At 40.6% G+C, this 12,493-nt stretch overlaps 1 long non-coding RNA gene across 1 annotated transcript in view; it reads left to right on the forward strand.

Moving 5' to 3' along the window:
* The first annotated feature begins 5,588 nt into the window (after window positions 1-5,588).
* LOC138262111 (uncharacterized) overlaps window positions 5,589-12,493 on the forward strand; it is a 52,990-nt gene continuing 46,085 nt past the window's right edge. Inside the window, exon 1 of the long non-coding RNA XR_011199199.1 lies at window positions 5,589-5,837. This is a non-coding gene — a long non-coding RNA (uncharacterized lncRNA). The remainder of the gene's footprint in view (window positions 5,838-12,493) is intronic.

Below are 12,493 nucleotides of genomic sequence, written 5' to 3' on the forward strand. Positions count from 1 at the left end.
AATATCTGAAACTGCTCTGTCTGCTAGGGCCTGCATTTGGTGCGAACTTCCCCCCTCAAGCTCCTATCCCCCATCTCCTATACTGCAAAAAGGAGCCGCCTATAGAATCACTGGAAGAAGTGCCCCTTCCACCTGAATGGATGCATAAACACCAGGCTCCCTCTGCACTAACATCCAGTGCTTCTGCAGCTCTGTTGAGTGCACACAGGAGTTCAGAACGGTTTAGTGCTTCCCAGATAGCCACTTCCCAGTTGTCAAGCATGGATTATTCTGTGGGGTAAGTTTGCTGTAGTTTAATAATAACAATTGAATGCATTTTAACCAGCCGTTTCTCAATCATGTTTTGTGTAGAAGGTCTCCTCTTTCTTTCATATTACCCCTTTATTTATTGAAAAGCATAATATGTTATTTCATATTGTTAAAACATGCTTTGTTTTACGTTCAACATAAAAATAATTTACTTTTTGAGGAGTGATAAAGCAAACCTATTTAAATTTGTTATTGAAATTGAATATTTTTCTGTGACTCTCCAAGTGCCAGAGGCGTGGCAATTGGTAGAGTGTGGCAGGCTGATTGCGCTAATATTATGCACTTTGAAATATTTCTCTATCTGTCACGGTTCCTGACTTATGACTTTGAAGTCATAGCTGCTGAAAAGCAAAACAAACTAAAGGTTCAAAACATAATTTTGGGCACTAATCAGTGAGCCAGAGGCAGACATTGGCACATAGGGGTAGCATGAGCCAAGGTATGTGGTGCATTTTAAAATGTCTCTATCCATCACTGTTCCTGACTTATGTGGCAAAAGATGCAATGTATTTTGACTGGCAGTGAAACTCAAAACAAACTATAATATAAACTTAAACATTAATTTGCGGTAGTAATCAATGAGCCAGAAGCATGGACATTGGCACATTAAAGTAGAATTATTTCAGCAATATGGTGCACTTTTAATTGTCTATCGATAATGTTTCCTGACTTATAGTGCAAAGGTGCAATGTATTTTGATTCTCTGGCAGTAAAACTCAAAACAAACTATAAATTTAAAAATTAATTTGGACAACTAATCAGTGAGCAACAAGCATGACACTTGGCACATAAAAGCAAAGTACCCTCAGCAATAGAGTGCTCTTTAAATTGAAACTCTTATCTATTACGGTTCCCGACTTATGTGGCAAAAGGTGCGATGTATTTTGATTGGCTGGCAGTAAAACTCAAAACAAACAACACATTTTAATCTAATCAATAAGCTAGATGCATACAAATTGGCACCTAGGGGTGTCGTCATCCTACCTATGTGGTGCATCTTAAATTTTGTCTCCATCTTTCACGGTTCCCCACTTATATGGCAAAATGTGTGATGTGTATTGATTCGCCGGCAGTAAAAATGAGAATGAACTATACATTTATCAATTAATTTGTGGCACTAATCAATAAATTAGCAGTATCAAAATTGGCTCTTAGGACCGGATTAATGGTAGCGATACGGAACATGTTCAATTGTGACTATAACGGTACTTGACTTACAGGGCAAAATGTGTGATGTATTTTGATTGGCTGACAGTAAAAATCAAAACGAACTATAACTTTAGAAATTTATTTGGGGCACTATTAAAAAGGTGCAATGTATTTTGACTGGCAGTAAAAATCTAAACAAACTATACATTTAACAATTAATTTGGGACACTAATCAATTAGTTTAATGTATTAAAATTTCCAACATTGCAAAGACAGCACAGGCATATACATTTACCTCAACTGTAAGGAGCATTCCATTAATATGGAAGAAGGGGAAGAGATGAGGAAACAAGGAGAGGAACAGAGAAAGAACAACTGCCAAGCATCAAGTCTGAGCTGAGATGGCCATACTGCAGACACACCCCTTTAGGTTGTAAAACAATATTGTGGTAATGAAGCTAAAAGTTGTAGCAAGGGTAAAAAATATGCCAGAGGCATGGGAATTGGCACAGTGTGGCAGGCTGATCTTGCCAATATTATGCACTTTGAATTATTTATCTAGCCATCACCGTTCCTGACTTATGACTTTGAAGTCATAGCTGCTAAAAAGCAAAGCAAACTATTCATTTAAAACATAATTTGGGGCACTTATCAATGAGCCTGAAGCAGGACAATTGGCACATAGGTGTGATCTGTCCCCAGCTATATGATACATTTTAAATTATGTCTCTATCATGGTTCCCAACTTATATGACAAAAGGTGCGATATAATTTGATTGGCTGATGGTAAACATCAAAACAAATTATACATTTAGAAATTAAATTGAGACACTAATCAATAAGCCAGAAGCTTGAAAATTAGCACATGTAAGCGTAATAATCTTAGCTCTATGGTACATTTTAAACTGTGTCTCTATCACAGTTTCCGAGTTATAGGGTGAAGGGTGCGATATATTTTGATTGGCTGGAAGTGAAACTCAAAACGAAAAGCTTTACAAATTAATGTGGGGGTACTGATCAATTGGCCAGAAGCATAACAGTTGGCTGATGAAATGAGAATGTCAGCAATATGGTGCATTTTAAATTGTCTTTATCTACCACGGTTCCGGACTTCTAGGGTGAAAGGTACGAAGAATTTTGATTGGCTGGCAGTAAAACTCAAAACAAACTACAACTTTAAAAATTAATTTGTGGTACTAATCAATCAGCCGTACAAGTTGGCACATAAACGTGGAATAGGCTCAGCAATAATGATCATTTTGAATTATGACTTTATCTATACCGGTTGGCTTATACCGGTTGACTCTATACCGGTTGACTTATATTGACTTATAGGGCAGAAGGTGCAATGTATTTTGATTTGCTGGCAGTAAAAATCAAAACAAACTACAACCTTAAAAATATGTTTGGGGCACTAATCATTTAGCCAGAAGCGTGTAAATTGGCGCATGAAAGTGAAATAATCTCAGCAATACGGTGCATTTTAAATTGCCACTGTCTATAATGGTTCTTGACTTATTGGTCAAGTGGCACAATGTATTTTGATCAGCAACTAGCTACAAAGCAAAACAAACTATAGAAACATTGGGGGTGATTAAGAGTTTGGTGGCCGGAGACACCTGTCTGCCGAACTCCTGACAGGGTGGTTGCCGCCATGCAAACTGTCCCCGCCAGCCCCATTATGACTTTCCCACTGGGCTGACCAGTGGAAACCAAGGTTTCCGCCGGTCAGCCCAGTGGGAAAGGGGCCGCAGCATTGTCGGTGGCTCATAATCGAGCTGGCAGTAATGCCGCCGCACACAGGGGGCACCAGCACCCTTGAAGTGCGCACTGGCTGCACAGCAGTCAGTGCCCATTTTAAGGTTGCTGCGCAGATGGGCCACAGGACTGCCCATGCCACAGGCATGGGGAGTGCAGGTCACCCCCCCCGTGTCCCCCTGCACTTGTTCTCCACCAGCCTTTTCGTTGCGGTTAAATCGCCATGAAAAGGCTGGCGTAGAACAAGGTTGTAAACAGCAGGGCGGTGCTGAGTTTACGCGCCTCTCTGGCTGATTGCAACTAGCACAGTCGTCAGCCCGTTAGTATCTGAGATCCTGGTGGGGTTGACGGGAGGTTGGCTGGGTATGCCAGCCAACTTCGTAATATGACAGTTGGACTGCCTCAGCCGCAGGCGTCCGAGAGCCACCACAAGGCTGGCGGTCTTCGGACTGCATGCCTCGTAAATCTGGCCCAGAGTCAAAGTGTAGGTCTAAAGCCTTAGAAATAACTAAATAGATATAAACATTACTGAAACCTACATGGTTGCAAAACATTTACATTTTGAAAGCCAGGCTGAGCTTTGGAGAGTGCTCTGCCTCTCTGATGATTATGCTGATGGAAGCATCAAGCTTGCAATGTCCTGTCGTCTCACTCAGGGTGCTCAGTGGCTGAGAGCCAGCAGTTAACTCCGGGCTGAAAGAAGGGAGACAGCAGCCACCAGCAGACACACCCTTTAAACTTTAAAAATAAATATTGTGGTAAACAAGCTAAAAGCTGTAGCAAGGCCACAAAATATGCTAGAGGCATGGGAATTGGCACAGTGTTGCAGGCTGATATTATAAGCACTTTGAATTATTTCTCTGTTTATCATGTTCCTGACTTATGTCTTTGAAGTCATAGCTGCTGAAAAGCAAAATGGACTATACATTCAAAGTATAATTTGGGGCACTCATCAATAAGCCAGAAGCATGAAAATTGGCACATAGGGACAGCGTGATCCCAGTTACATGGTGGGTGCATTTTAAATTGTCTTCATCTATCGTAGTTCCTGACTTGTAGTGCAAAAGTTGCACTGTATTTTGATTGACTGGCAGTAAGACTCAAAACAAACTATAAATTGAAAACTTATTTTGATCTACTTAAAAATAAGCCAGCATAAAATAAGCATGAAAATTAGCACATTTGGATTGGTTTGACATTTCCGATAGTGTGCACTTCAAATTATTTTTTTATGTATTACGGTTCCTTAGTTATGTTGTAAAATGTATGGTTCTTTGTTTTAAATGAGAAATAAAATATGTCTTTCCCACTCCCACGTTATTGGAGTAGAATATTTATTTCAGAAACAAATAACTTAAATATCTGAAACTGCTCTGTCTGCTAGGGCCTGCTTTTGGTGTGAACTTCCCCCCTCAAGCTACTATCCCCCATCTACACTGTAGAAAGGTGCAGCCAATAGAATCACTCAGAGAAGTGCCCCTCCCACTTGAATGGATACATACATTCCAGGCTCTCTCTGCACTAACATCCAGTTTTTCTGCAGCTCTGTTGAGTGCACACGGGAGTTCAGAACTGTTTAGTGCTGCCCAGATAGCCACTTCCCATTCTTCAAGCATGGATTCTTCTATGGGGTTGTGAAAGCAAAATAAAATTAATATGAGAACTTGAACCATTAACATGAGAAATTGAACCATTGTCCAAGCATTCAGCAGTTGCATTTAGGATACTGTTTAAAGGTTGCTTTCTTTAAACATGTATACGATTCCCCTGTATGATCTCTTGAGCTAAAATGTGAGGTTTTCTCTTCTGTCTTCTAATAGTAAAAACAGACATGATGCAGAGACTGATATCTCAGCTTTGTGTCGTCGCAAATCACTAAAACTTTGAAGCTTAGTGAAAGAATTGGTTATTTTGTAAATGGAACTTCTCAAGGATGTTTGAGAAAATAAGTGACGTGTTACAGAATTATAGCTTCTTACACTACGAAGCTGGAATGTGACTTTTAGAGGGGTTAGGCTGCTACACATGAAATACAATGTGCCCTAGACAAAGACTTGGAAATTGAGACAAGGATGCCCTCTTGGAGGTGCCATATCCTAAATTACTATTATCGATAAGCTTGTTTTCCCTTAAAGAATAATTACTTTTGCTGTCAGTTGTATGTTTTTGTTGCTTTTCGTAGCTTGTGAAATAGTGCTTATAATGTAAACTAATGAGCATTAAACCTTATAAAAAGTCTCTGACTCTGTTTTTGAAGAGCTCCGCAGTGTGTTACTGTGAGCAGAGTCTTCCACCTATAGGCGCTAGCAAATAAACTTTGCTATGATTTTCATACCATGACTGTGTATTGACTCATTTCTCTTCCAGACAAAGTTACGCTTTGACAATTTTGGTGTTTCCGCCCAGTCTAGACTGACACAAGTTACAGTCGGACAACTGCGCCGCAGTCCCGGGGCCAGAGTGAGTCCAGCTGTCTCAGGAAAACGCACTGCAATTAGTGGACTTTGCTCCTGCAGCCTCAGACGAAGGACTCCCTGGAACACCCCCGAGACACGTGAACTTGTCAGCTCTACACAAACAGAGGTGCATTGCCTAACAGACTCTCTGTCATCGTGGACAAGGTAAGCCCCAGGGAACTGGGTTTAACGGAAGGAGGGAAACAGGGTTTCCAGCTCCAGATAAAGCATAGAACTATGATTCTGTGTGGGGTCTTTGGTTGGACCATTAGACAGGAAAAGGCCTTATTATTGTTTAAAGAGACAGGGTCTCTGTATATGGTCAGTTGACAGTTTTATTTTTTATTTTCTATTTTTTTTTTTATTTAATAACCGGTTCTTGAAAAAGTGGAGCAAAATGTTTTGTGTAGATTTAAAAGTAGAACATCCAACCGTCTGGATGAGACTCAACCCACACCAGAGCCTGGGACGCCAGCTTGGTTTGTGGTAAAGAAAAAGGGTTATCATATGGCAATGTTTTTAGACAAATGGCACCATCTTACTCGTAATGGTTTAATTAGGCAATGGCCTAAAGAAGGCACATTTGAGAAAAGTAGGGTGGATTATTTAGAAGAATGTTTGAGAACCAGTGAGAAAAAAGGAAAGAAGGTGAGGTTGTTAGTGGGATACATATCATGCATGGAGAGACTATGCGAGAGTTAGACAATGGTTGGAGCCGAAAAATAATCATGGAAAATTGTTGAAATATGAGAGGGAGAAACAGAAAGAGAAATGCAATGCTGCATGTAGAGAAAATGAAATGGCAATAGGGAAATGTTTTGTTCAAAAAGTAAAAGAAGAAAAACAGATTTATCCAACTGCTCCACCACTTGTTTTGCAGGAGGAGGACCAGTTTATGGAACAAATACTCATGAATAGTCCTCAACCCCCACCGTATACTGGGAGTGATATTACACATAAAGATTTAGGTGATTCGGGAATAGCTTCAACTTTGCAGGTAGAAGAACAAGATGAGCAGGAATTGGTTGCGTTACAAGGCATCATTGACGATGCAAAGAAAGATACTAGATTACAAATGCAGCTCAGCTATGACGAAAATAAAACAGTAGATTGGTGGGTTGACAAACCTCCAGTGAAGGCATGGCTATGTGGGAAAATGACCCACACTTTCCGTGCTATTTTAAAAAATGAAGTATAATGCTTTAAAATGTATACAAACAAAGGCAGTCCAGTTAATGAACTGGTATTGTGAAACATACCCACAGAAAGAGCAGTATGTCCAGGTATTACCAATACAAGGGAATGCTGAACTAGCAAGCAGAATAGATAATGTTTATTTGGATGATAGGGACAGATTAAGTATTGCTGTTAAATATGCGCAATGGTTCACAGATGTGAACCGCACTATACGTAAGAGTAGGGAGCTTAAGAAAGAAACACAAAGACAAAAAGAATCACCCCAGATAGACATAGAATATGCTACAGAACAGGAAATGGTAAACAGGATATTACCCTTGCGAGAAGCACCAAGTTATGATGAAGATCATAACATAATGAGAGTGCATGTACCTTGGACGCATGCTGAATTACATAAATTTGCTGTTCAGTATCCTGATATTAGACAAGATGGGGAAGAATGGTATAGACAAACTATTACACTAAAATTGATCACCTTACGTTAGAAGATTTAGACCAAATGTTTTCCATTATTTTGCCAGACGATATGTGGAGAAAAGTAAGGGGAGAAGATGATGTGGAACTAAATATAATATGGGCTGATATAGAGGTAGAAAATAAAAAGAGAACTGCCAAGGAAGGTATAACAAACAAAATACAGCAACTACCAGACAAACTCCTGAAGAAAATAAATAAAATATTACCACGTAGGCAAATAAATTATAGCAAAATTAATAACTGCAAACAAGACCAAGGGGAGAAAGTTGCTGTATTCCTTTGTAGGATAGAAAAGGAATTCACTGCATCTAGCGGTTTAGAGCCTTCCAGTGATAGTACTCAACACGCATTAGGGTCCTACTTTGTAAATAACTTGCAGAAAAATATTAGAGATGCCATTCATCAGTATAATCCTACATGGTCTCATGAACAGATAGCTGAGTTGTTGCAATTACCCCAATATTATGAAGAATTACACTTGAAAGAAGAGGATCTTAAAGATAAAAATGCATAAGGATTTAAAAACAAAGGAGCTTATGCAGCAAGCACAAGCATTTAGTGCGCCTAGAGGGGGGCGAGGCAGGGGTGAGGTAGAGGGGGGAGCACCTAGACCTTCCCCTGCACAATTATATGTACCACCACATACATTTAATTCAGTAACTGCCCAACAACAACAGAATTGCTACAGCTGTGGTGGCCAGGATCACTGGCTCCGGAATTGCACTCATCCGCGGAGGCAAAGAGGTAGAGGAATAGGAAGAGGGTCAATGAATAGAGCAGATCAGCAGCGTCAAAATACGCAGAATCAGGCTACACAACAGGCTAATAATTTTGACAGAAAAACAAAAACAGACGTGATTGATGTTGGCAGACTGAGGATGAGATAGACAATCGCCTCATGGATCAAGGGCCCTATGTGAGACAATGGGGGTGCCTGAGAGAAATGGCACAGCGGGCTGTTATTCCAGTGATGACAAGGGTCAGTATGCACAAGCAGAGGAAGAAGGTGAACCGGTAACATTCCTTTTGGACACCGACGCATCCAGCTCATCTCTGACTAAAAATGCACTCCCACAGACTCCTCTCTCGGGACAAAAGAAAACATCTGTGGGATTCACCAATGTGTTGGTAACAAACACCATGGCAGCTCCACTGAGGTATATGATTGGGCCCTTTACAGACAATCATTCTTTCTTAATTTCTGAAACACGCGCTTATAATTTACTAGGGCTGGATATTTAAAAAAAATTAAATACCATAATACGGTGCACACCGGATGGGGTGTACCTTGAGGTAGATGAAAATAACATTGAAGCTGCTACTATGTACCTTTTCAGGGCAGGAAAAGACACAATACCAGCACACATTCACAAATTAATTGACAGCAAAATATGGGCTATACACAAATATGATATAGGAAGGATGTGCATTGACCCGGTTTAGATAGTTGTGCGCCAAAATGCTCCATTGCAACAAAATATCAGCCAAAGGATTGCAGGGCTTACAAGAAGTTGTCAAGGATCTATTGAAGGAAGGGATAATAAAAGAAGTAACAGGGAGCCCATGCAGTAGTCCTATACTCCCGGTCTTAAAGAAGTCAAGCGACAAGGAAGGACCCCCATCCTGGAGATTTATAGTTGATCTTCGTGAGGTCAATAAAATAGTGGTACCACAATTTCCATTAGTCCCCAACATAGTAAATATTTTATCTTCTTTGTCACCTGATATGGCATATTTTTCTGTGCATGAAGACTGCATTTATCTCTTTAGTTTCTCAGTAGGTGGGCAGAGCTATGTTCCTCACTGGTATTGCGAATCACCTTCCATTTACAATCGGGCATTAAACAAGGAATTGGATACCTTCCAATGTCATAAAAAACAACATTAATTCAATATATTGATGATTTGTTATTGACAAGCACTACTGAAGAGCAGTGCACAACAGATACCGTTAATCTACTGAATTTCTTAGCTGCCAGGGGACAAAGTGTCTCCGGAAAAGATACAATTTGTTCAACAAGAGGTTTCCTATTTAGGGCACCTCTTGTCGAAAGGGCGGAGGCAACTGGATACAGAGCGCATAAAATCAGTTTTGACCATACCACCTCCAAGCATGCAAAAACAAGTGCGTACATTCCTTGGGATGGCTAGTTACTGCTGCCATTGGATTCCTAATTTTTCATTATTGGCAAAGCCATTGTTGGCCTTAACCCGCAAGGACACACCTGAGCCACTGGCGTGGCCGTCAGAACATAAACACAGCTTTCTTGCCATTCGGCAAGCTCTCTGCGAATCTCCTGCTTTGGAGCTGACTCACTATTCTAAAGATTTTTTTCCTTTTTGTTCATGAATCTGAAGGGTGTGCGTTAGCGGTGTTCTGTCAACAGTATGGCAATTATAAACGACCATGCGCTTATTTCTCTGCCACACTTGATAATGTGGCTAAAGCATTGCCAAGTTGCCTTGGAGCTGTTGTGGCAGCTACAGTGTCACTACAACAAGTGGAAGGTTTGATAATGGGGCACACTGTTCATTTATATGTTCCACATTCATTGAACAAGACACTCACACATCTTACCAACGCTAGGTTGACACATTATGAAGTTTGCTTTTTTAATCCCCATGTGCATATACATAGTTGCAATGTTTTGAACCCGGCAACCTTATTACCTCATGTTGAGGGTGAACAACAATACTTTGAGGATCATGATTGCATCTACCGAACAGAGGACCAGTCAAAGGGTAGAGTGGACAAGCAGGATACACCTGTTCCCGAAGAGGAATTATGGGTGGATGGTTCATGTTTTAGAATCGATGATGGTACAATATCTGCAGCATATGCACTTACAACATTACATACTGTGGTTGAAAGTTGTAGAATAACAGAGAAATCTCCACAAGCAGCTGAAATTATTGCCTTAACTAGAGCATGTGAATTAGCCAGAGATAGGGTGGTTAACATTTACACAGACAGTCAGTACGCCTTCAGTGTTGCACATAATTTTGGTAGATTGTGAAAGTAAAGGGGGTTCATTACATCTCAAGGAGCTAAAATACAGCATGGTGTGTTAATAACAAGGTTGTTGAATTCTCTAGCCCTTCCCAAGAGACTGGCAATTGTAAAGTGTAGCGCCCACAAAAAGGTGACTGACGAGGTGGGTCGAGGGAATGCTTTTGCAGACAAAACAGCTAAGGAAACGGCAAAAGACATTTCTAGCCTCATGTTTATTACACAGGTGCCTTGGAAACAAAAGACTATTAATGTAACGTTGGATGGTGTATGAGACATGCAAGAGGATGCTACTGAGGAAGAGTAAACACAATGGTCGGTGACCGGCACACATTTTAATGGGTGCTGGATGGACAAAACAGGAACACGGTATATGCTTCCCGATAAGTACCTTTATCCAATGACTATGACCATGCATAGCCAGGCACACATTGGTAGGGATGGATTGATAAACTGTATGAATAAGTTCTGGGTCAACAAGAACATAAGGAAATATGCAACAGAGATCTGTCAGTTGTATGGTATGTGCTCAGCATAATGTGGGAAAATCTACTCCAATGCCTAAAGGGCATTTTGTGCAACCAACTATGCCTTTTGAAGCTCTCCAGATTGACCATATTGAAATGCCCCCCACTAAACAATATATGTACTGATGGTGGTCTTTATGTACTCCAAATGGGTAGAGGGATACCTTGTGAAAAGTAATGATGCAATTTCAACAGCTAAGTGCTTGGTGAAGGAACTCATACCTCGGTTTGGTTTACCTAAATCAATTTGGTCTGGCAATGGAAGTCATTTTTCCAATAAACTGATGGAGTTGGTATGCAAAGCTTTGGGGGTAAATCTCAAATTCCACTGTACCTATCACCCAGAAGCAGCTGGTGCAGTGGAAAGAAAAAATGGGGTACTCAAAAAGAATTTGCGAAAATATGTATGGAAACAAAACTGACATGGATGGACGCTTTGCCCATTGCCTTGATGAGCATGAGAAATACCCCAGATGCAAAAACGAAATTGAGCCCCCATGAGATAGTCACAGGGTGACCAATGACAGCCTGGGGGTTTCCAGAGACTGAAATAACAACTGCCATGTCAAACAAACTAATGAGAGACTATTTTGCTTTGACTAAATGTCTTGCTTCTATTAACTAGCAGGTGAAGAAGGCCTTGCCAGAGCCCTTGCAATGTAGCGGGCACCATTTCCAACCTGGAGATTGGGTGCTGATTCGCAGCTTCAAAAGTATCAACTCTCTCCAGCCTCTGTGGAAAGGTCCTGAGCAAGTCCTGCTGGCTACACAGACCGCTGTCAAATGCACCAACAAGAATTGGATTCATGCATCTAATTTGAAAAGGGTGCCACTGCAAGTGATGCTGCCACCATCTACTACAGCTACAATGGAGAAAGTTCAGCAAAACCCACAGCCTCTCAGCAGCAAGGCAGTGCGATGCAACCTGAGATCACAGAAGAAAAACATTTAGGAGATGTGGAGGAAATATTTGAGCTAATATCTAAAGAACTAATGGATCAATTGGCTACTGCTATTACTCAGTGTGGACAAGGATTAACTGTCTACGCTTGCAATGGACAGGTACATACTTGGTCTACACTTACTGCTGCTGGACTAAGAACATTAGAAATTGAAGAAAACGATGAGCAGGTATTAAATAAAATAGTTAGCTCATTTGGGATTAACTCCAACAGTAGTACATATCTAAAAATTTACTAAACCCAGGCCTACAGACTGATACGAAATGGAAAACCAGCTTGGTAATAGCACATGGGAAGGATTCTGTGAGTGCCTGTGCCACTACAGCTCCATTGTTGCAAGCCAGTTACCAGCCAGAGACCATTCCATGAAGGACAAGTTGTGGTATATCTTTAAAAGCACCCTCTAGGTCATTAGTGTGGCCTAAAGTTATATGCTAGGATTTAATATGGGACATAGAGCAAGGCCAGGTACTCAGACTGCGCTGGTCATGAAAAAGAAACTGATTGAGAAAATGAGTGTTTTGCATCCCACTTGTTTTTGCTCTAATAACTGTATTAGCTATCATCGTCATCTTTTTGTATGAAATGTATTTTCCGCCTTTACAGAACTCTGAATATAGTGTAGATGGGTTAAATTTGCATATTCAT

This window comes from Pleurodeles waltl, chromosome 10 (genome assembly GCF_031143425.1).
Source record: "Pleurodeles waltl isolate 20211129_DDA chromosome 10, aPleWal1.hap1.20221129, whole genome shotgun sequence".
Taxonomy (NCBI): Eukaryota; Metazoa; Chordata; class Amphibia; order Caudata; family Salamandridae; genus Pleurodeles; species Pleurodeles waltl.